Source organism: Diceros bicornis, chromosome 5 (genome assembly GCF_020826845.1).
Source record: "Diceros bicornis minor isolate mBicDic1 chromosome 5, mDicBic1.mat.cur, whole genome shotgun sequence".
NCBI lineage: Eukaryota > Metazoa > Chordata > Mammalia > Perissodactyla > Rhinocerotidae > Diceros > Diceros bicornis.
The window spans coordinates 76,068,917-76,092,669 of NC_080744.1; the positions used below are offsets into that span (position 1 = coordinate 76,068,917).

Consider the following 23,753-nt stretch of genomic DNA (forward strand, 5'->3'; position numbering starts at 1 on the left):
GCGGGCCGGCAGGAGACCCCACTGGAACGGGTGGTCTTCAGCCACCACGACCCAGGGTAAAACCCGACTCAAACCACAGCAAATTCCCGCCCGGGCACCTGGCACCTGGCATTTCCACAGCCAGCGGGTTGCCGGCTGGCCTGCTGGCCTTCTAGGAAACGTTCAAGCCCCTGCCTGCCTGCTCCAAACAAGCAGCATCCTCACGCCTGCAAAACAAGTCCCCCTCGTTGGAGCCCCCAACACTGCGGCTGCACGAGGGCCAGGGAGCCTCACGCGGGACGGCCCTAAGGGAATTCTGACTGTGCATGAGTCGACCCCACCCCATTCAACCTCTGACCCCTTCCCTTTGGCCCCCTGACACCACAGACGATCTCACAGAGAGGACAAACGCTTCCTCCACGAAGACAAGACAAACAAGCAAACGAGGACACAGCTCCCACACAAGGAGACGTGGTCCTCCTCCACGCTAGACGTCTGTCCCCGGGGCAGGGCGCCTAGGATCGCAGCACTCTCGGTCTCGGCCACGCCCACAGGCTTCCACAAAGGAATCCCAACCCCTGCCAGGAGGATGTCAGCCACCCGGCCCAGGAAAAGCAAACTCTCCTGGAGTAACGCTTTCACCTTGGAAGCTCCGTGCCCGAGGGGGCAAAGGGGCAGACAGAACGTTCGCCTAAGCAATGTGGAGCAGAGGTGGCTGGCGGGCAGTCGTGGGCCTCTCGATCTCTTCAAGGCACCAGGAAGAGAACCACTGAGCGCCACTCCTCAGGAAGTGAGATGCCACCTACCGTAAAGGTCCTCTACCTCAGCGCATCCTCACGGACCCCGAAGCCTTCCCTGGCAGGCACCAGGCGGCAGCCCCCTTAGGGCCCAACGGCACCCCTGGCAAGCCCACGGCAGAGGCTGGAACACAACCAGGCGGTACAGCCTATGGAAGCCCGTGGAATCACGCTACGACCGGTCCTCTCCGTGCCCTACCCTCCCTGTCCACCGCGTCAGCCACCACAGTGTCTTGATCTCAGTGCTGGGTCCACATCGCAGCCGATCTTGGGCCCCCTTTGTGTCGACCGGGTGACGAGGTGCAATACAAGAGCTGCCAACGGCAGCACTGGGGCCTAGTTCCTCGGACCCCGCCCCCAAACCCACGGGCCGATCAAACCTCCTCACCGAGCAGCAAGGCAAGAACAGCTACTGCTACTTGCCTGGCCGAAACAGGGGCTCCGACCAGAAACCAGGGAAGAGTCTGCCGTTCGCCTTCGAGACACAGACCCCCGGGGCTACGTCTCAAGCCAGAACCTGGCCAACACATACTCCCTGCCGGGAACTCCCTGGGCCTGTGGCAACGCCACCCTCTCCGACTCTACAACTGGGATGCCACCGGGCCGCCACGCCAGCAGCGGCTGGCCATTCGACCAAGCCCCTCCGATTCGTGAACGCCCAACTAAAGCGGTCAAACTACTGATGCAAAGACGGGAGACCCTAGGACGCTGACGCCCTGGTGGTGGCTGCACGAGCGTGATCAACGAGAAGCTGTCCCTCACTCCTGTCAACCTTGGGGAAGACAAGGTGCTGGACCTCAGTTTCGATGAGAACGACGGTAGTGAGTTCTCACTCATTGTGTTCAGATTTCCAAGGAATGCATTTGAGGGAGTCATCATCGATCCGAGCACCTTCTGGGCAGCTGGAAGTTGTCACAAGGGAGGCTGGGTGGCGCAGCGGGTGAGCCCATCACCTCAGAGGCCGCCAGCAGCCTGGAGAATCCAGGATCCAAGCCAACGAGCAAGGGGAACTCTCCATCCACCCTTAGAGCGTGACCCCGCATGCCCCTGGGGACACGCGGACAAGAAGCCTCCAAGGCCGCTCCACGAATCCTAAAGCCAACGGCATCAGCTGGGCGCAAAGGAATTCTTACCGTCCTAAGCGATCCACGGGGCCGGCGCGCACCGTAAGCCACGCCTCTTCCGGGATTCCCTCGCATCTCCGCTCAACGGAGGACAGGCAGCTCTTCTCTTCCTGGTCGACGGCAAGCTTTGCACGGAGATTCCACCTGAGAAGTGCAGACAAATCACATGGCTGCTTGAGAAACGTAGCCAGGGTCTTAGGGAACAAGATCCAGGCCAAGGATTCCCCCGGGGCAAGCCCTGCATCTTCCTGCCCTCTACCTCTTTCCCTCAGCCACGACGGAAGGCGTGTGTGTGTGACACCACCAGGGCGGGACGGTGTGCAGCTAGGTGCGTGTGCGTGTCTTCGGGTGCGGAGGCCGAAGCCCCTGAAAAGGCTCGTCTTCCGCACAGACCCCCTGGCCTCAAGCCCTGCCACACGACGGCGGAGGACCGGTGACTTCCCAAGAAACGACGCCAACTTTGACCCCTACTGGTCAGGCGGCTGACCTCTAGGGAAGGCTGCTCCACTAGGCCCCAGACTCCCTCTGTCACAGCCACTCCTTCTGACCAACGGAAAACGAGACGCTAGCAGGCACACGCTCCGCCCGATTGCGGATGCTAAGGCTAGCTGGACCTTGGGTCCCCGCAAGCCGCCCCACGTGAACCGCACTTGAGGCGAACGCAGTGGCCACCGCCGTAACTAAACCGCCGACTCGAGGGCCTCCACCACGGGGACACGGGCTATAGGGAAGAAGCAGCCCATCTCAATCTGAAGTGGCCCCGCCACTTCAGGCCAGGTACCTCTTCGACCTAACTAATACGAAATGCCCACCGCGGGCCAGCAGGAAACCCGCCGGGAGGTGGAGGTCTACGGCCACCATGACCCACGCTAAAACCCGACTGAACCTCGAGCAAATTCCCATCCAGGGCCCTGGCATTTCCACAGCCGGCCGCTCTTTGGAACCTGGCCTTCCGGGAATCGGTCAACACACGGCTGCCCCGTCCAAAGCAGCACCCCCGGGCCTTCAAAACAAGTCCCCCAAGAGGTGCCTGGAACACTACACACACATCGGGGAGAAGTGAGCCTCAGGGAGGTCAGCCATGCAGGAATTTTGACTTTGCCTAACTCGACCCACCAGCTTCAACCGTTGACGCCTTCTTCGACACCTCTTACACCACAAACGACCTCCCATGGCTCAAAGGCTGGCTTCACCCAGGAAGACGAGAGCAAGACTTAAACTAGGACACGCACTCCACGCAAGGAGACGTGGACGTTTCCCAAGCTACACGTCTCTCCGGGGCAGTGCGCCTCGGGTCACAGCAACAGCCCCCGTCTCTGGCACGCCCACGGGCTTCCACAGATACGGCTAAAGTCCTCCGAGGGGGAATGATCCAACTGTGCCAGGAAAAGTGGACCAGCCTGGAGGTACACTTTCTCCTTGCAAACTCCGTGCCCAAGATCAGAGGGCAGAGGATCAGAGACAACGTTCGCCTAAGGACTCCATGAGCAGCGGTGGCCGGCCCGCAGTCCCGAGCCAGTGGCCCTCTTCAAGGGACCAGGAAGGGAACCATTTGGCGCCACCACTCTGGAACAGACATGCCACCCACCACAAGGGTCACCTACCACAGTGCATACACACGGGCCCGCAAGCCTTCTCTGGTACGCACCAAGTGGCAGCCCCGTCAGAGCCAGGAGACATCCCTGACAAGCCCATGACGGCACTTGGAACACAACGAGACAGTCCGTCCCCTGGAAGCCCATGGCATCACACTAGGACCTGTCCTCTCTGTGCCCTTCCCCCCACCGTACAAGCCATCAGCCGGCACAGTGTCTTGACACAAGCGTGAGGTGCACAGCACAGTCCACCTTTGGGCGCCTTTGTGAGGATCGGGCGAGTGGGTCACGCAGAGGAACTCCACCTGCGGGACCGCAGCCTTAGCCTGAACTCTGCCGCCTGCCCCAAACCCCGACGGACGCTCCGGTTGCCTCACCAAGCCAAAAGGCAGTGAAGGGGTAATGGCTCCCTGTCTGGCCTGGGCCTCTAATCAGAAACCACGGGGACTTCTGCTGTTCAGCTCTGAGACGCAGACCCCCGAGGGGTTTCGTCTGAAGCGGGAACCAGGCCCACGCAGACACAACGCCGTGAGCTCACGGGGCCTACGCCAGCGCCGACACCTAACCCTAGGATGCGAGCTGGCAGCCACGCCGTGCGAGAGCCAGGCCATTCACCCAGGACCTCCGATTGACGGACGCCCAACGAATGCGGAGAAGGGAACGAGCCCCAAGGCGAGAGGCTCTCACACGCTGACGCCCTGGGCTGGTGTTTGGACGAGTGTGACCAAGGGGAAGCTGTCCCTCACTCCTGCCGTCCCTGGGGAAGACAACGTGCTGGACCTCAGTTTCGATGAGAACGACGGTAGTGAGTTCTCACTCATTTTGTTCAGATTTTCCAAGGAATGCATATGAGGGAGTCATCATCGATCCGAGCACATTCTGGGAACCTGGAACAAGTCAGAGGACAGGCTGGCCGGCTCAGCGGGTGAGCCCATCGCCTCCGAGTCCGCCAGCAGCCTGGAGAATCCAGAGCCAAGCCACCGAGCGAGAGGAACAGTCGATCCACCCTTAGAGCACGAGCCCGCATGCCACTGGGGACACGCGGACAGACAGCCTCTAAGGCAGGTCCACGAGAGCCCAGGGCCAAAGGCAGAACTGGCGACAACGTAAGGCTTACCGTCCTGAGCCACCCACGGGCACCGTGCGCATCCTGGGCCACACTACTTCCGCCGTTCCCTCGCACCTCGGCTCATCAAAGGACACGAAGGTCTTCTCTCTCTGTGGCCGGCAGCGAGCTTCGCACGGCACTTGCCCCTGACAAGGGTAGAGACATCACACGCCTGCTTGAGAAACGTACCCAGGGGGTCAGATAACAAGATCCAGGCCAGAGTTTCCCCCGGGGTCACCTGCCATCTGCTTGTCCTCTACCTCTATCCCTTACGGGTGACCGAAGGCGTGTGTGACACCACGAGTGGAGGCAGGTATGCAGGACTGGGCGTGCGCGCGTGCGCCCGTGCGTGTGTGTTCGTGTGCGGAGACCTCGGCACCTGAAAAAGCATGCCGTCCGCACAGACGCCTGGCCTCGTGCCCCACCACCCGATGCAGGAGACCGGTGACTTCCAAAGCGGGAACGCCAACTTTGACCTCTGGAGGCTGCTCAAATTGGCCACGAGCTCCCTCTCTGAGAACCACTCCTTCTGAGCAAAGGGCACCGAGAAGCTACAGACAGCCTCGCGCCGACCGTGGACGTGATGTCAACGTGGACATCGTGTCCCCACGAGCCGCCTCAGGTGAACCGCACGTGACGGAAATGCGGCTGCCAGCAGAGCAAAATGACTGACAGGAAAGCTGGCTGCACGGGGACACGGGCAGCAGAACACAAGCAGCCCGTCTTCAACTGAAGTGGCCAAACGACTTCAGACCGGGCTCCGGTTTGGCCTCACTAAGCCCAAAGGCCCTCAGCGGGCCGGCAGGAGACCCCACTGGAACGGGTGGTCTTCAGCCACCACGACCCAGGGTAAAACCCGACTCAAACCACAGCAAATTCCCGCCCGGGCACCTGGCACCTGGCATTTCCACAGCCAGCGGGTTGCCGGCTGGCCTGCTGGCCTTCTAGGAAACGTTCAAGCCCCTGCCTGCCTGCTCCAAACAAGCAGCATCCTCACGCCTGCAAAACAAGTCCCCCTCGTTGGAGCCCCCAACACTGCGGCTGCACGAGGGCCAGGGAGCCTCACGCGGGACGGCCCTAAGGGAATTCTGACTGTGCATGAGTCGACCCCACCCCATTCAACCTCTGACCCCTTCCCTTTGGCCCCCTGACACCACAGACGATCTCACAGAGAGGACAAACGCTTCCTCCACGAAGACAAGACAAACAAGCAAACGAGGACACAGCTCCCACACAAGGAGACGTGGTCCTCCTCCACGCTAGACGTCTGTCCCCGGGGCAGGGCGCCTAGGATCGCAGCACTCTCGGTCTCGGCCACGCCCACAGGCTTCCACAAAGGAATCCCAACCCCTGCCAGGAGGATGTCAGCCACCCGGCCCAGGAAAAGCAAACTCTCCTGGAGTAACGCTTTCACCTTGGAAGCTCCGTGCCCGAGGGGGCAAAGGGGCAGACAGAACGTTCGCCTAAGCAATGTGGAGCAGAGGTGGCTGGCAGGCAGTCGTGGGCCTCTCGATCTCTTCAAGGCACCAGGAAGAGAACCACTGAGCGCCACTCCTCAGGAAGTGAGATGCCACCTACCGTAAAGGTCCTCTACCTCAGCGCATCCTCACGGACCCCGAAGCCTTCCCTGGCAGGCACCAGGCGGCAGCCCCCTTAGGGCCCAACGGCACCCCTGGCAAGCCCACGGCAGAGGCTGGAACACAACCAGGCGGTACAGCCTATGGAAGCCCGTGGAATCACGCTACGACCGGTCCTCTCCGTGCCCTACCCTCCCTGTCCACCGCGTCAGCCACCACAGTGTCTTGATCTCAGTGCTGGGTCCACATCGCAGCCGATCTTGGGCCCCCTTTGTGTCGACCGGGTGACGAGGTGCAATACAAGAGCTGCCAACGGCAGCACTGGGGCCTAGTTCCTCGGACCCCGCCCCCAAACCCACGGGCCGATCAAACCTCCTCACCGAGCAGCAAGGCAAGAACAGCTACTGCTACTTGCCTGGCCGAAACAGGGGCTCCGACCAGAAACCAGGGAAGAGTCTGCCGTTCGCCTTCGAGACACAGACCCCCGGGGCTACGTCTCAAGCCAGAACCTGGCCAACACATACTCCCTGCCGGGAACTCCCTGGGCCTGTGGCAACGCCACCCTCTCCGACTCTACAACTGGGATGCCACCGGGCCGCCACGCCAGCAGCGGCTGGCCATTCGACCAAGCCCCTCCGATTCGTGAACGCCCAACTAAAGCGGTCAAACTACTGATGCAAAGACGGGAGACCCTAGGACGCTGACGCCCTGGTGGTGGCTGCACGAGCGTGATCAACGAGAAGCTGTCCCTCACTCCTGTCAACCTTGGGGAAGACAAGGTGCTGGACCTCAGTTTCGATGAGAACGACGGTAGTGAGTTCTCACTCATTGTGTTCAGATTTCCAAGGAATGCATTTGAGGGAGTCATCATCGATCCGAGCACCTTCTGGGCAGCTGGAAGTTGTCACAAGGGAGGCTAGGTGGCGCAGCGGGTGAGCCCATCACCTCAGAGGCCGCCAGCAGCCTGGAGAATCCAGGATCCAAGCCAACGAGCAAGGGGAACTCTCCATCCACCCTTAGAGCGTGACCCCGCATGCCCCTGGGGACACGCGGACAAGAAGCCTCCAAGGCCGCTCCACGAATCCTAAAGCCAACGGCATCAGCTGGGCGCAAAGGAATTCTTACCGTCCTAAGCGATCCACGGGGCCGGCGCGCACCGTAAGCCACGCCTCTTCCGGGATTCCCTCGCATCTCCGCTCAACGGAGGACAGGCAGCTCTTCTCTTCCTGGTCGACGGCAAGCTTTGCACGGAGATTCCACCTGAGAAGTGCAGACAAATCACATGGCTGCTTGAGAAACGTAGCCAGGGTCTTAGGGAACAAGATCCAGGCCAAGGATTCCCCCGGGGCAAGCCCTGCATCTTCCTGCCCTCTACCTCTTTCCCTCAGCCACAACGGAAGGCGTGTGTGTGTGACACCACCAGGGCGGGACGGTGTGCAGCTAGGTGCGTGTGCGTGTCTTCGGGTGCGGAGGCCGAAGCCCCTGAAAAGGCTCGTCTTCCGCACAGACCCCCTGGCCTCAAGCCCTGCCACACGACGGCGGAGGACCGGTGACTTCCCAAGAAACGACGCCAACTTTGACCCCTACTGGTCAGGCGGCTGACCTCTAGGGAAGGCTGCTCCACTAGGCCCCAGACTCCCTCTGTCACAGCCACTCCTTCTGACCAACGGAAAACGAGACGCTAGCAGGCACACGCTCCGCCCGATTGCGGATGCTAAGGCTAGCTGGACCTTGGGTCCCCGCAAGCCGCCCCACGTGAACCGCACTTGAGGCGAACGCAGTGGCCACCGCCGTAACTAAACCGCCGACTCGAGGGCCTCCACCACGGGGACACGGGCTATAGGGAAGAAGCAGCCCATCTCAATCTGGAGTGGCCCCGCCACTTCAGGCCAGGTACCTCTTCGACCTAACTAATACGAAATGCCCACCGCGGGCCAGCAGGAAACCCGCCGGGAGGTGGAGGTCTACGGCCACCATGACCCACGCTAAAACCCGACTGAACCTCGAGCAAATTCCCATCCAGGGCCCTGGCATTTCCACAGCCGGCCGCTCTTTGGAACCTGGCCTTCCGGGAATCGGTCAACACACGGCTGCCCCGTCCAAAGCAGCACCCCCGGGCCTTCAAAACAAGTCCCCCAAGAGGTGCCTGGAACACTACACACACATCGGGGAGAAGTGAGCCTCAGGGAGGTCAGCCATGCAGGAATTTTGACTTTGCCTAACTCGACCCACCAGCTTCAACCGTTGACGCCTTCTTCGACACCTCTTACACCACAAACGACCTCCCATGGCTCAAAGGCTGGCTTCACCCAGGAAGACGAGAGCAAGACTTAAACTAGGACACGCACTCCACGCAAGGAGACGTGGACGTTTCCCAAGCTACACGTCTCTCCGGGGCAGTGCGCCTCGGGTCACAGCAACAGCCCCCGTCTCTGGCACACCCACGGGCTTCCACAGATACGGCTAAAGTCCTCCGAGGGGGAATGATCCAACTGTGCCAGGAAAAGTGGACCAGCCTGGAGGTACACTTTCTCCTTGCAAACTCCGTGCCCAAGATCAGAGGGCAGAGGATCAGAGACAACGTTCGCCTAAGGACTCCATGAGCAGCGGTGGCCGGCCCGCAGTCCCGAGCCAGTGGCCCTCTTCAAGGGACCAGGAAGGGAACCATTTGGCGCCACCACTCTGGAACAGACATGCCACCCACCACAAGGGTCACCTACCACAGTGCATACACACGGGCCCGCAAGCCTTCTCTGGTACGCACCAAGTGGCAGCCCCGTCAGAGCCAGGAGACATCCCTGACAAGCCCATGACGGCACTTGGAACACAACGAGACAGTCCGTCCCCTGGAAGCCCATGGCATCACACTAGGACCTGTCCTCTCTGTGCCCTTCCCCCCACCGTACAAGCCATCAGCCAGCACAGTGTCTTGACACAAGCGTGAGGTGCACAGCACAGTCCACCTTTGGGCGCCTTTGTGAGGATCGGGCGAGTGGGTCACGCAGAGGAACTCCACCTGCGGGACCGCAGCCTTAGCCTGAACTCTGCCGCCTGCCCCAAACCCCGACGGACGCTCCGGTTGCCTCACCAAGCCAAAAGGCAGTGAAGGGGTAATGGCTCCCTGTCTGGCCTGGGCCTCTAATCAGAAACCACGGGGACTTCTGCTGTTCAGCTCTGAGACGCAGACCCCCGAGGGGTTTCGTCTGAAGCGGGAACCAGGCCCACGCAGACACAACGCCGTGAGCTCACGGGGCCTACGCCAGCGCCGACACCTAACCCTAGGATGCGAGCTGGCAGCCACGCCGTGCGAGAGCCAGGCCATTCACCCAGGACCTCCGATTGACGGACGCCCAACGAATGCGGAGAAGGGAACGAGCCCCAAGACGAGAGGCTCTCACACGCTGACGCCCTGGGCTGGTGTTTGGACGAGTGTGACCAAGGGGAAGCTGTCCCTCACTCCTGCCGTCCCTGGGGAAGACAACGTGCTGGACCTCAGTTTCGATGAGAACGACGGTAGTGAGTTCTCACTCATTTTGTTCAGATTTTCCAAGGAATGCATATGAGGGAGTCATCATCGATCCGAGCACATTCTGGGAACCTGGAACAAGTCAGAGGACAGGCTGGCCGGCTCAGCGGGTGAGCCCATCGCCTCCGAGTCCGCCAGCAGCCTGGAGAATCCAGAGCCAAGCCACCGAGCGAGAGGAACAGTCGATCCACCCTTAGAGCACGAGCCCGCATGCCACTGGGGACACGCGGACAGACAGCCTCTAAGGCAGGTCCACGAGAGCCCAGGGCCAAAGGCAGAACTGGCGACAACGTAAGGCTTACCGTCCTGAGCCACCCACGGGCACCGTGCGCATCCTGGGCCACACTACTTCCGCCGTTCCCTCGCACCTCGGCTCATCAAAGGACACGAAGGTCTTCTCTCTCTGTGGCCGGCAGCGAGCTTCGCACGGCACTTGCCCCTGACAAGGGTAGAGACATCACACGCCTGCTTGAGAAACGTACCCAGGGGGTCAGATAACAAGATCCAGGCCAGAGTTTCCCCCGGGGTCACCTGCCATCTGCTTGTCCTCTACCTCTATCCCTTACGGGTGACCGAAGGCGTGTGTGACACCACGAGTGGAGGCAGGTATGCAGGACTGGGCGTGCGCGCGTGCGCCCGTGCGTGTGTGTTCGTGTGCGGAGACCTCGGCACCTGAAAAAGCATGCCGTCCGCACAGACGCCTGGCCTCGTGCCCCACCACCCGATGCAGGAGACCGGTGACTTCCAAAGCGGGAACGCCAACTTTGACCTCTGGAGGCTGCTCAAATTGGCCACGAGCTCCCTCTCTGAGAACCACTCCTTCTGAGCAAAGGGCACCGAGAAGCTACAGACAGCCTCGCGCCGACCGTGGACGTGATGTCAACGTGGACATCGTGTCCCCACGAGCCGCCTCAGGTGAACCGCACGTGACGGAAATGCGGCTGCCAGCAGAGCAAAATGACTGACAGGAAAGCTGGCCGCACGGGGACACGGGCAGCAGAACACAAGCAGCCCGTCTTCAACTGAAGTGGCCAAACGACTTCAGACCGGGCTCCGGTTTGGCCTCACTAAGCCCAAAGGCCCTCAGCGGGCCGGCAGGAGACCCCACTGGAACGGGTGGTCTTCAGCCACCACGACCCAGGGTAAAACCCGACTCAAACCACAGCAAATTCCCGCCCGGGCACCTGGCACCTGGCATTTCCACAGCCAGCGGGTTGCCGGCTGGCCTGCTGGCCTTCTAGGAAACGTTCAAGCCCCTGCCTGCCTGCTCCAAACAAGCAGCATCCTCACGCCTGCAAAACAAGTCCCCCTCGTTGGAGCCCCCAACACTGCGGCTGCACGAGGGCCAGGGAGCCTCACGCGGGACGGCCCTAAGGGAATTCTGACTGTGCATGAGTCGACCCCACCCCATTCAACCTCTGACCCCTTCCCTTTGGCCCCCTGACACCACAGACGATCTCACAGAGAGGACAAACGCTTCCTCCACGAAGACAAGACAAACAAGCAAACGAGGACACAGCTCCCACACAAGGAGACGTGGTCCTCCTCCACGCTAGACGTCTGTCCCCGGGGCAGGGCGCCTAGGATCGCAGCACTCTCGGTCTCGGCCACGCCCACAGGCTTCCACAAAGGAATCCCAACCCCTGCCAGGAGGATGTCAGCCACCCGGCCCAGGAAAAGCAAACTCTCCTGGAGTAACGCTTTCACCTTGGAAGCTCCGTGCCCGAGGGGGCAAAGGGGCAGACAGAACGTTCGCCTAAGCAATGTGGAGCAGAGGTGGCTGGCGGGCAGTCGTGGGCCTCTCGATCTCTTCAAGGCACCAGGAAGAGAACCACTGAGCGCCACTCCTCAGGAAGTGAGATGCCACCTACCGTAAAGGTCCTCTACCTCAGCGCATCCTCACGGACCCCGAAGCCTTCCCTGGCAGGCACCAGGCGGCAGCCCCCTTAGGGCCCAACGGCACCCCTGGCAAGCCCACGGCAGAGGCTGGAACACAACCAGGCGGTACAGCCTATGGAAGCCCGTGGAATCACGCTACGACCGGTCCTCTCCGTGCCCTACCCTCCCTGTCCACCGCGTCAGCCACCACAGTGTCTTGATCTCAGTGCTGGGTCCACATCGCAGCCGATCTTGGGCCCCCTTTGTGTCGACCGGGTGACGAGGTGCAATACAAGAGCTGCCAACGGCAGCACTGGGGCCTAGTTCCTCGGACCCCGCCCCCAAACCCACGGGCCGATAAAACCTCCTCACCGAGCAGCAAGGCAAGAACAGCTACTGCTACTTGCCTGGCCGAAACAGGGGCTCCGACCAGAAACCAGGGAAGAGTCTGCCGTTCGCCTTCGAGACACAGACCCCCGGGGCTACGTCTCAAGCCAGAACCTGGCCAACACATACTCCCTGCCGGGAACTCCCTGGGCCTGTGGCAACGCCACCCTCTCCGACTCTACAACTGGGATGCCACCGGGCCGCCACGCCAGCAGCGGCTGGCCATTCGACCAAGCCCCTCCGATTCGTGAACGCCCAACTAAAGCGGTCAAACTACTGATGCAAAGACGGGAGACCCTAGGATGCTGACGCCCTGGTGGTGGCTGCACGAGCGTGATCAACGAGAAGCTGTCCCTCACTCCTGTCAACCTTGGGGAAGACAAGGTGCTGGACCTCAGTTTCGATGAGAACGACGGTAGTGAGTTCTCACTCATTGTGTTCAGATTTCCAAGGAATGCATTTGAGGGAGTCATCATCGATCCGAGCACCTTCTGGGCAGCTGGAAGTTGTCACAAGGGAGGCTGGGTGGCGCAGCGGGTGAGCCCATCACCTCAGAGGCCGCCAGCAGCCTGGAGAATCCAGGATCCAAGCCAACGAGCAAGGGGAACTCTCCATCCACCCTTAGAGCGTGACCCCGCATGCCCCTGGGGACACGCGGACAAGAAGCCTCCAAGGCCGCTCCACGAATCCTAAAGCCAACGGCATCAGCTGGGCGCAAAGGAATTCTTACCGTCCTAAGCGATCCACGGGGCCGGCGCGCACCGTAAGCCACGCCTCTTCCGGGATTCCCTCGCATCTCCGCTCAACGGAGGACAGGCAGCTCTTCTCTTCCTGGTCGACGGCAAGCTTTGCACGGAGATTCCACCTGAGAAGTGCAGACAAATCACATGGCTGCTTGAGAAACGTAGCCAGGGTCTTAGGGAACAAGATCCAGGCCAAGGATTCCCCCGGGGCAAGCCCTGCATCTTCCTGCCCTCTACCTCTTTCCCTCAGCCACGACGGAAGGCGTGTGTGTGTGACACCACCAGGGCGGGACGGTGTGCAGCTAGGTGCGTGTGCGTGTCTTCGGGTGCGGAGGCCGAAGCCCCTGAAAAGGCTCGTCTTCCGCACAGACCCCCTGGCCTCAAGCCCTGCCACACGACGGCGGAGGACCGGTGACTTCCCAAGAAACGACGCCAACTTTGACCCCTACTGGTCAGGCGGCTGACCTCTAGGGAAGGCTGCTCCACTAGGCCCCAGACTCCCTCTGTCACAGCCACTCCTTCTGACCAACGGAAAACGAGACGCTAGCAGGCACACGCTCCGCCCGATTGCGGATGCTAAGGCTAGCTGGACCTTGGGTCCCCGCAAGCCGCCCCACGTGAACCGCACTTGAGGCGAACGCAGTGGCCACCGCCGTAACTAAACCGCCGACTCGAGGGCCTCCACCACGGGGACACGGGCTATAGGGAAGAAGCAGCCCATCTCAATCTGGAGTGGCCCCGCCACTTCAGGCCAGGTACCTCTTCGACCTAACTAATACGAAATGCCCACCGCGGGCCAGCAGGAAACCCGCCGGGAGGTGGAGGTCTACGGCCACCATGACCCACGCTAAAACCCGACTGAACCTCGAGCAAATTCCCATCCAGGGCCCTGGCATTTCCACAGCCGGCCGCTCTTTGGAACCTGGCCTTCCGGGAATCGGTCAACACACGGCTGCCCCGTCCAAAGCAGCACCCCCGGGCCTTCAAAACAAGTCCCCCAAGAGGTGCCTGGAACACTACACACACATCGGGGAGAAGTGAGCCTCAGGGAGGTCAGCCATGCAGGAATTTTGACTTTGCCTAACTCGACCCACCAGCTTCAACCGTTGACGCCTTCTTCGACACCTCTTACACCACAAACGACCTCCCATGGCTCAAAGGCTGGCTTCACCCAGGAAGACGAGAGCAAGACTTAAACTAGGACACGCACTCCACGCAAGGAGACGTGGACGTTTCCCAAGCTACACGTCTCTCCGGGGCAGTGCGCCTCGGGTCACAGCAACAGCCCCCGTCTCTGGCACGCCCACGGGCTTCCACAGATACGGCTAAAGTCCTCCGAGGGGGAATGATCCAACTGTGCCAGGAAAAGTGGACCAGCCTGGAGGTACACTTTCTCCTTGCAAACTCCGTGCCCAAGATCAGAGGGCAGAGGATCAGAGACAACGTTCGCCTAAGGACTCCATGAGCAGCGGTGGCCGGCCCGCAGTCCCGAGCCAGTGGCCCTCTTCAAGGGACCAGGAAGGGAACCATTTGGCGCCACCACTCTGGAACAGACATGCCACCCACCACAAGGGTCACCTACCACAGTGCATACACACGGGCCCGCAAGCCTTCTCTGGTACGCACCAAGTGGCAGCCCCGTCAGAGCCAGGAGACATCCCTGACAAGCCCATGACGGCACTTGGAACACAACGAGACAGTCCGTCCCCTGGAAGCCCATGGCATCACACTAGGACCTGTCCTCTCTGTGCCCTTCCCCCCACCGTACAAGCCATCAGCCGGCACAGTGTCTTGACACAAGCGTGAGGTGCACAGCACAGTCCACCTTTGGGCGCCTTTGTGAGGATCGGGCGAGTGGGTCACGCAGAGGAACTCCACCTGCGGGACCGCAGCCTTAGCCTGAACTCTGCCGCCTGCCCCAAACCCCGACGGACGCTCCGGTTGCCTCACCAAGCCAAAAGGCAGTGAAGGGGTAATGGCTCCCTGTCTGGCCTGGGCCTCTAATCAGAAACCACGGGGACTTCTGCTGTTCAGCTCTGAGACGCAGACCCCCGAGGGGTTTCGTCTGAAGCGGGAACCAGGCCCACGCAGACACAACGCCGTGAGCTCACGGGGCCTACGCCAGCGCCGACACCTAACCCTAGGATGCGAGCTGGCAGCCACGCCGTGCGAGAGCCAGGCCATTCACCCAGGACCTCCGATTGACGGACGCCCAACGAATGCGGAGAAGGGAACGAGCCCCAAGACGAGAGGCTCTCACACGCTGACGCCCTGGGCTGGTGTTTGGACGAGTGTGACCAAGGGGAAGCTGTCCCTCACTCCTGCCGTCCCTGGGGAAGACAACGTGCTGGACCTCAGTTTCGATGAGAACGACGGTAGTGAGTTCTCACTCATTTTGTTCAGATTTTCCAAGGAATGCATATGAGGGAGTCATCATCGATCCGAGCACATTCTGGGAACCTGGAACAAGTCAGAGGACAGGCTGGCCGGCTCAGCGGGTGAGCCCATCGCCTCCGAGTCCGCCAGCAGCCTGGAGAATCCAGAGCCAAGCCACCGAGCGAGAGGAACAGTCGATCCACCCTTAGAGCACGAGCCCGCATGCCACTGGGGACACGCGGACAGACAGCCTCTAAGGCAGGTCCACGAGAGCCCAGGGCCAAAGGCAGAACTGGCGACAACGTAAGGCTTACCGTCCTGAGCCACCCACGGGCACCGTGCGCATCCTGGGCCACACTACTTCCGCCGTTCCCTCGCACCTCGGCTCATCAAAGGACACGAAGGTCTTCTCTCTCTGTGGCCGGCAGCGAGCTTCGCACGGCACTTGCCCCTGACAAGGGTAGAGACATCACACGCCTGCTTGAGAAACGTACCCAGGGGGTCAGATAACAAGATCCAGGCCAGAGTTTCCCCCGGGGTCACCTGCCATCTGCTTGTCCTCTACCTCTATCCCTTACGGGTGACCGAAGGCGTGTGTGACACCACGAGTGGAGGCAGGTATGCAGGACTGGGCGTGCGCGCGTGCGCCCGTGCGTGTGTGTTCGTGTGCGGAGACCTCGGCACCTGAAAAAGCATGCCGTCCGCACAGACGCCTGGCCTCGTGCCCCACCACCCGATGCAGGAGACCGGTGACTTCCAAAGCGGGAACGCCAACTTTGACCTCTGGAGGCTGCTCAAATTGGCCACGAGCTCCCTCTCTGAGAACCACTCCTTCTGAGCAAAGGGCACCGAGAAGCTACAGACAGCCTCGCGCCGACCGTGGACGTGATGTCAACGTGGACATCGTGTCCCCACGAGCCGCCTCAGGTGAACCGCACGTGACGGAAATGCGGCTGCCAGCAGAGCAAAATGACTGACAGGAAAGCTGGCCGCACGGGGACACGGGCAGCAGAACACAAGCAGCCCGTCTTCAACTGAAGTGGCCAAACGACTTCAGACCGGGCTCCGGTTTGGCCTCACTAAGCCCAAAGGCCCTCAGCGGGCCGGCAGGAGACCCCACTGGAACGGGTGGTCTTCAGCCACCACGACCCAGGGTAAAACCCGACTCAAACCACAGCAAATTCCCGCCCGGGCACCTGGCACCTGGCATTTCCACAGCCAGCGGGTTGCCGGCTGGCCTGCTGGCCTTCTAGGAAACGTTCAAGCCCCTGCCTGCCTGCTCCAAACAAGCAGCATCCTCACGCCTGCAAAACAAGTCCCCCTCGTTGGAGCCCCCAACACTGCGGCTGCACGAGGGCCAGGGAGCCTCACGCGGGACGGCCCTAAGGGAATTCTGACTGTGCATGAGTCGACCCCATCCCATTCAACCTCTGACCCCTTCCCTTTGGCCCCCTGACACCACAGACGATCTCACAGAGAGGACAAACGCTTCCTCCACGAAGACAAGACAAACAAGCAAACGAGGACACAGCTCCCACACAAGGAGACGTGGTCCTCCTCCACGCTAGACGTCTGTCCCCGGGGCAGGGCGCCTAGGATCGCAGCACTCTCGGTCTCGGCCACGCCCACAGGCTTCCACAAAGGAATCCCAACCCCTGCCAGGAGGATGTCAGCCACCCGGCCCAGGAAAAGCAAACTCTCCTGGAGTAACGCTTTCACCTTGGAAGCTCCGTGCCCGAGGGGGCAAAGGGGCAGACAGAACGTTCGCCTAAGCAATGTGGAGCAGAGGTGGCTGGCGGGCAGTCGTGGGCCTCTCGATCTCTTCAAGGCACCAGGAAGAGAACCACTGAGCGCCACTCCTCAGGAAGTGAGATGCCACCTACCGTAAAGGTCCTCTACCTCAGCGCATCCTCACGGACCCCGAAGCCTTCCCTGGCAGGCACCAGGCGGCAGCCCCCTTAGGGCCCAACGGCACCCCTGGCAAGCCCACGGCAGAGGCTGGAACACAACCAGGCGGTACAGCCTATGGAAGCCCGTGGAATCACGCTACGACCGGTCCTCTCCGTGCCCTACCCTCCCTGTCCACCGCGTCAGCCACCACAGTGTCTTGATCTCAGTGCTGGGTCCACATCGCAGCCGATCTTGGGCCCCCTTTGTGTCGACCGGGTGACGAGGTGCAATACAAGAGCTGCCAACGGCAGCACTGGGGCCTAGTTCCTCGGACCCCGCCCCCAAACCCACGGGCCGATCAAACCTCCTCACCGAGCAGCAAGGCAAGAACAGCTACTGCTACTTGCCTGGCCGAAACAGGGGCTCCGACCAGAAACCAGGGAAGAGTCTGCCGTTCGCCTTCGAGACACAGACCCCCGGGGCTACGTCTCAAGCCAGAACCTGGCCAACACATACTCCCTGCCGGGAACTCCCTGGGCCTGTGGCAACGCCACCCTCTCCGACTCTACAACTGGGATGCCACCGGGCCGCCACGCCAGCAGCGGCTGGCCATTCGACCAAGCCCCTCCGATTCGTGAACGCCCAACTAAAGCGGTCAAACTACTGATGCAAAGACGGGAGACCCTAGGATGCTGACGCCCTGGTGGTGGCTGCACGAGCGTGATCAACGAGAAGCTGTCCCTCACTCCTGTCAACCTTGGGGAAGACAAGGTGCTGGACCTCAGTTTCGATGAGAACGACGGTAGTGAGTTCTCACTCATTGTGTTCAGATTTCCAAGGAATGCATTTGAGGGAGTCATCATCGATCCGAGCACCTTCTGGGCAGCTGGAAGTTGTCACAAGGGAGGCTGGGTGGCGCAGCGGGTGAGCCCATCACCTCAGAGGCCGCCAGCAGCCTGGAGAATCCAGGATCCAAGCCAACGAGCAAGGGGAACTCTCCATCCACCCTTAGAGCGTGACCCCGCATGCCCCTGGGGACACGCGGACAAGAAGCCTCCAAGGCCGCTCCACGAATCCTAAAGCCAACGGCATCAGCTGGGTGCAAAGGAATTCTTACCGTCCTAAGCGATCCACGGGGCCGGCGCGCACCGTAAGCCACGCCTCTTCCGGGATTCCCTCGCATCTCCGCTCAACGGAGGACAGGCAGCTCTTCTCTTCCTGGTCGACGGCAAGCTTTGCACGGAGATTCCACCTGAGAAGTGCAGACAAATCACATGGCTGCTTGAGAAACGTAGCCAGGGTCTTAGGGAACAAGATCCAGGCCAAGGATTCCCCCGGGGCAAGCCCTGCATCTTCCTGCCCTCTACCTCTTTCCCTCAGCCACGACGGAAGGCGTGTGTGTGTGACACCACCAGGGCGGGACGGTGTGCAGCTAGGTGCGTGTGCGTGTCTTCGGGTGCGGAGGCCGAAGCCCCTGAAAAGGCTCGTCTTCCGCACAGACCCCCTGGCCTCAAGCCCTGCCACACGACGGCGGAGGACCGGTGACTTCCCAAGAAACGACGCCAACTTTGACCCCTACTGGTCAGGCGGCTGACCTCTAGGGAAGGCTGCTCCACTAGGCCCCAGACTCCCTCTGTCACAGCCACTCCTTCTGACCAACGGAAAACGAGACGCTAGCAGGCACACGCTCCGCCCGATTGCGGATGCTAAGGCTAGCTGGACCTTGGGTCCCCGCAAGCCGCCCCACGTGAACCGCACTTGAGGCGAACGCAGTGGCCACCGCCGTAACTAAACCGCCGACTCGAGGGCCTCCACCACGGGGACACGGGCTATAGGGAAGAAGCAGCCCATCTCAATCTGAAGTGGCCCCGCCACTTCAGGCCAGGTACCTCTTCGACCTAACTAATACGAAATGCCCACCGCGGGCCAGCAGGAAACCCGCCGGGAGGTGGAGGTCTACGGCCACCATGACCCACGCTAAAACCCGACTGAACCTCGAGCAAATTCCCATCCAGGGCCCTGGCATTTCCACAGCCGGCCGCTCTTTGGAACCTGGCCTTCCGGGAATCGGTCAACACACGGCTGCCCCGTCCAAAGCAGCACCCCCGGGCCTTCAAAACAAGTCCCCCAAGAGGTGCCTGGAACACTACACACACATCGGGGAGAAGTGAGCCTCAGGGAGGTCAGCCATGCAGGAATTTTGACTTTGCCTAACTCGACCCACCAGCTTCAACCGTTGACGCCTTCTTCGACACCTCTTACACCACAAACGACCTCCCATGGCTCAAAGGCTGGCTTCACCCAGGAAGACGAGAGCAAGACTTAAACTAGGACACGCACTCCACGCAAGGAGACGTGGACGTTTCCCAAGCTACACGTCTCTCCGGGGCAGTGCGCCTCGGGTCACAGCAACAGCCCCCGTCTCTGGCACGCCCACGGGCTTCCACAGATACGGCTAAAGTCCTCCGAGGGGGAATGATCCAACTGTGCCAGGAAAAGTGGACCAGCCTGAAGGTACACTTTCTCCTTGCAAACTCCGTGCCCAAGATCAGAGGGCAGAGGATCAGAGACAACGTTCGCCTAAGGACTCCATGAGCAGCGGTGGCCGGCCCGCAGTCCCGAGCCAGTGGCCCTCTTCAAGGGACCAGGAAGGGAACCATTTGGCGCCACCACTCTGGAACAGACATGCCACCCACCACAAGGGTCACCTACCACAGTGCATACACACGGGCCCGCAAGCCTTCTCTGGTACGCACCAAGTGGCAGCCCCGTCAGAGCCAGGAGACATCCCTGACAAGCCCATGACGGCACTTGGAACACAACGAGACAGTCCGTCCCCTGGAAGCCCATGGCATCACACTAGGACCTGTCCTCTCTGTGCCCTTCCCCCCACCGTACAAGCCATCAGCCGGCACAGCGTCTTGACACAAGCGTGAGGTGCACAGCACAGTCCACCTTTGGGCGCCTTTGTGAGGATCGGGCGAGTGGGTCACGCAGAGGAACTCCACCTGCAGGACCGCAGCCTTAGCCTGAACTCTGCCGCCTGCCCCAAACCCCGACGGACGCTCCGGTTGCCTCACCAAGCCAAAAGGCAGTGAAGGGGTAATGGCTCCCTGTCTGGCCTGGGCCTCTAATCAGAAACCACGGGGACTTCTGCTGTTCAGCTCTGAGACGCAGACCCCCGAGGGGTTTCGTCTGAAGCGGGAACCAGGCCCACGCAGACACAACGCCGTGAGCTCACGGGGCCTATGCCAGCGCCGACACCTAACCCTAGGATGCGAGCTGGCAGCCACGCCGTGCGAGAGCCAGGCCATTCACCCAGGACCTCCGATTGACGGACGCCCAACGAATGCGGAGAAGGGAACGAGCCCCAAGGCGAGAGGCTCTCACACGCTGACGCCCTGGGCTGGTGTTTGGACGAGTGTGACCAAGGGGAAGCTGTCCCTCACTCCTGCCGTCCCTGGGGAAGACAACGTGCTGGACCTCAGTTTCGATGAGAACGACGGTAGTGAGTTCTCACTCATTTTGTTCAGATTTTCCAAGGAATGCATATGAGGGAGTCATCATCGATCCGAGCACATTCTGGGAACCTGGAACAAGTCAGAGGACAGGCTGGCCGGCTCAGCGGGTGAGCCCATCGCCTCCGAGTCCGCCAGCAGCCTGGAGAATCCAGAGCCAAGCCACCGAGCGAGAGGAACAGTCGATCCACCCTTAGAGCACGAGCCCGCATGCCACTGGGGACACGCGGACAGACAGCCTCTAAGGCAGGTCCACGAGAGCCCAGGGCCAAAGGCAGAACTGGCGACAACGTAAGGCTTACCGTCCTGAGCCACCCACGGGCACCGTGCGCATCCTGGGCCACACTACTTCCGCCGTTCCCTCGCACCTCGGCTCATCAAAGGACACGAAGGTCTTCTCTCTCTGTGGCCGGCAGCGAGCTTCGCACGGCACTTGCCCCTGACAAGGGTAGAGACATCACACGCCTGCTTGAGAAACGTACCCAGGGGGTCAGATAACAAGATCCAGGCCAGAGTTTCCCCCGGGGTCACCTGCCATCTGCTTGTCCTCTACCTCTATCCCTTACGGGTGACCGAAGGCGTGTGTGACACCACGAGTGGAGGCAGGTATGCAGGACTGGGCGTGCGCGCGTGCGCCCGTGCGTGTGTGTTCGTGTGCGGAGACCTCGGCACCTGAAAAAGCATGCCGTCCGCACAGACGCCTGGCCTCGTGCCCCACCACCCGATGCAGGAGACCGGTGACTTCCAAAGCGGGAACGCCAACTTTGACCTCTGGAGGCTGCTCAAATTGGCCACGAGCTCCCTCTCTGAGAACCACTCCTTCTGAGCAAAGGGCACCGAGAAGCTACAGACAGCCTCGCGCCGACCGTGGACGTGATGTCAACGTGGACATCGTGTCCCCACGAGCCGCCTCAGGTGAACCGCACGTGACGGAAATGCGGCTGCCAGCAGAGCAAAATGACTGACAGGAAAGCTGGCCGCACGGGGACACGGGCAGCAGAACACAAGCAGCCCGTCTTCAACTGAAGTGGCCAAACGACTTCAGACCGGGCTCCGGTTTGGCCTCACTAAGCCCAAAGGCCCTCAGCGGGCCGGCAGGAGACCCCACTGGAACGGGTGGTCTTCAGCCACCACGACCCAGGGTAAAACCCGACTCAAACCACAGCAAATTCCCGCCCGGGCACCTGGCACCTGGCATTTCCACAGCCAGCGGGTTGCCGGCTGGCCTGCTGGCCTTCTAGGAAACGTTCAAGCCCCTGCCTGCCTGCTCCAAACAAGCAGCATCCTCACGCCTGCAAAACAAGTCCCCCTCGTTGGAGCCCCCAACACTGCGGCTGCACGAGGGCCAGGGAGCCTCACGCGGGACGGCCCTAAGGGAATTCTGACTGTGCATGAGTCGACCCCATCCCATTCAACCTCTGACCCCTTCCCTTTGGCCCCCTGACACCACAGACGATCTCACAGAGAGGACAAACGCTTCCTCCACGAAGACAAGACAAACAAGCAAACGAGGACACAGCTCCCACACAAGGAGACGTGGTCCTCCTCCACGCTAGACGTCTGTCCCCGGGGCAGGGCGCCTAGGATCGCAGCACTCTCGGTCTCGGCCACGCCCACAGGCTTCCACAAAGGAATCCCAACCCCTGCCAGGAGGATGTCAGCCACCCGGCCCAGGAAAAGCAAACTCTCCTGGAGTAACGCTTTCACCTTGGAAGCTCCGTGCCCGAGGGGGCAAAGGGGCAGACAGAACGTTCGCCTAAGCAATGTGGAGCAGAGGTGGCTGGCGGGCAGTCGTGGGCCTCTCGATCTCTTCAAGGCACCAGGAAGAGAACCACTGAGCGCCACTCCTCAGGAAGTGAGATGCCACCTACCGTAAAGGTCCTCTACCTCAGCGCATCCTCACGGACCCCGAAGCCTTCCCTGGCAGGCACCAGGCGGCAGCCCCCTTAGGGCCCAACGGCACCCCTGGCAAGCCCACGGCAGAGGCTGGAACACAACCAGGCGGTACAGCCTATGGAAGCCCGTGGAATCACGCTACGACCGGTCCTCTCCGTGCCCTACCCTCCCTGTCCACCGCGTCAGCCACCACAGTGTCTTGATCTCAGTGCTGGGTCCACATCGCAGCCGATCTTGGGCCCCCTTTGTGTCGACCGGGTGACGAGGTGCAATACAAGAGCTGCCAACGGCAGCACTGGGGCCTAGTTCCTCGGACCCCGCCCCCAAACCCACGGGCCGATCAAACCTCCTCACCGAGCAGCAAGGCAAGAACAGCTACTGCTACTTGCCTGGCCGAAACAGGGGCTCCGACCAGAAACCAGGGAAGAGTCTGCCGTTCGCCTTCGAGACACAGACCCCCGGGGCTACGTCTCAAGCCAGAACCTGGCCAACACATACTCCCTGCCGGGAACTCCCTGGGCCTGTGGCAACGCCACCCTCTCCGACTCTACAACTGGGATGCCACCGGGCCGCCACGCCAGCAGCGGCTGGCCATTCGACCAAGCCCCTCCGATTCGTGAACGCCCAACTAAAGCGGTCAAACTACTGATGCAAAGACGGGAGACCCTAGGATGCTGACGCCCTGGTGGTGGCTGCACGAGCGTGATCAACGAGAAGCTGTCCCTCACTCCTGTCAACCTTGGGGAAGACAAGGTGCTGGACCTCAGTTTCGATGAGAACGACGGTAGTGAGTTCTCACTCATTGTGTTCAGATTTCCAAGGAATGCATTTGAGGGAGTCATCATCGATCCGAGCACCTTCTGGGCAGCTGGAAGTTGTCACAAGGGAGGCTGGGTGGCGCAGCGGGTGAGCCCATCACCTCAGAGGCCGCCAGCAGCCTGGAGAATCCAGGATCCAAGCCAACGAGCAAGGGGAACTCTCCATCCACCCTTAGAGCGTGACCCCGCATGCCCCTGGGGACACGCGGACAAGAAGCCTCCAAGGCCGCTCCACGAATCCTAAAGCCAACGGCATCAGCTGGGTGCAAAGGAATTCTTACCGTCCTAAGCGATCCACGGGGCCGGCGCGCACCGTAAGCCACGCCTCTTCCGGGATTCCCTCGCATCTCCGCTCAACGGAGGACAGGCAGCTCTTCTCTTCCTGGTCGACGGCAAGCTTTGCACGGAGATTCCACCTGAGAAGTGCAGACAAATCACATGGCTGCTTGAGAAACGTAGCCAGGGTCTTAGGGAACAAGATCCAGGCCAAGGATTCCCCCGGGGCAAGCCCTGCATCTTCCTGCCCTCTACCTCTTTCCCT

The 23,753-nt window shown here is 61.2% G+C and overlaps 9 non-coding genes across 9 annotated transcripts; all 9 read right to left on the minus strand.

Moving 5' to 3' along the window:
* Positions 1-1,568: 1,568 nt before the first annotated feature.
* Positions 1,569-1,661, minus strand: LOC131406625 (small nucleolar RNA SNORD116). Its single transcript, XR_009220259.1, has one exon. It is a non-coding gene; the product is annotated as a small nucleolar RNA SNORD116 (small nucleolar RNA).
* Positions 1,662-4,271: 2,610 nt separating this feature from the next.
* LOC131406575 (small nucleolar RNA SNORD116) lies at positions 4,272-4,365 on the minus strand. The gene has a single exon (XR_009220214.1). It is a non-coding gene; the product is annotated as a small nucleolar RNA SNORD116 (small nucleolar RNA).
* Positions 4,366-6,964: 2,599 nt separating this feature from the next.
* On the minus strand, positions 6,965-7,057 carry LOC131406626 (small nucleolar RNA SNORD116). The gene has a single exon (XR_009220260.1). It is a non-coding gene; the product is annotated as a small nucleolar RNA SNORD116 (small nucleolar RNA).
* Positions 7,058-9,667: 2,610 nt separating this feature from the next.
* On the minus strand, positions 9,668-9,761 carry LOC131406576 (small nucleolar RNA SNORD116). The gene has a single exon (XR_009220215.1). It is a non-coding gene; the product is annotated as a small nucleolar RNA SNORD116 (small nucleolar RNA).
* Positions 9,762-12,360: 2,599 nt separating this feature from the next.
* LOC131406627 (small nucleolar RNA SNORD116) lies at positions 12,361-12,453 on the minus strand. The gene has a single exon (XR_009220261.1). It is a non-coding gene; the product is annotated as a small nucleolar RNA SNORD116 (small nucleolar RNA).
* Positions 12,454-15,063: 2,610 nt separating this feature from the next.
* Positions 15,064-15,157, minus strand: LOC131406577 (small nucleolar RNA SNORD116). The gene has a single exon (XR_009220216.1). It is a non-coding gene; the product is annotated as a small nucleolar RNA SNORD116 (small nucleolar RNA).
* A 2,599-nt stretch (positions 15,158-17,756) lies between these two features.
* LOC131406629 (small nucleolar RNA SNORD116) lies at positions 17,757-17,849 on the minus strand. Its single transcript, XR_009220262.1, has one exon. It is a non-coding gene; the product is annotated as a small nucleolar RNA SNORD116 (small nucleolar RNA).
* A 2,610-nt stretch (positions 17,850-20,459) lies between these two features.
* Positions 20,460-20,553, minus strand: LOC131406578 (small nucleolar RNA SNORD116). The gene has a single exon (XR_009220217.1). It is a non-coding gene; the product is annotated as a small nucleolar RNA SNORD116 (small nucleolar RNA).
* Positions 20,554-23,152: 2,599 nt separating this feature from the next.
* On the minus strand, positions 23,153-23,245 carry LOC131406630 (small nucleolar RNA SNORD116). Its single transcript, XR_009220263.1, has one exon. It is a non-coding gene; the product is annotated as a small nucleolar RNA SNORD116 (small nucleolar RNA).
* Between the last annotated feature and the right edge of the window lie 508 nt (positions 23,246-23,753).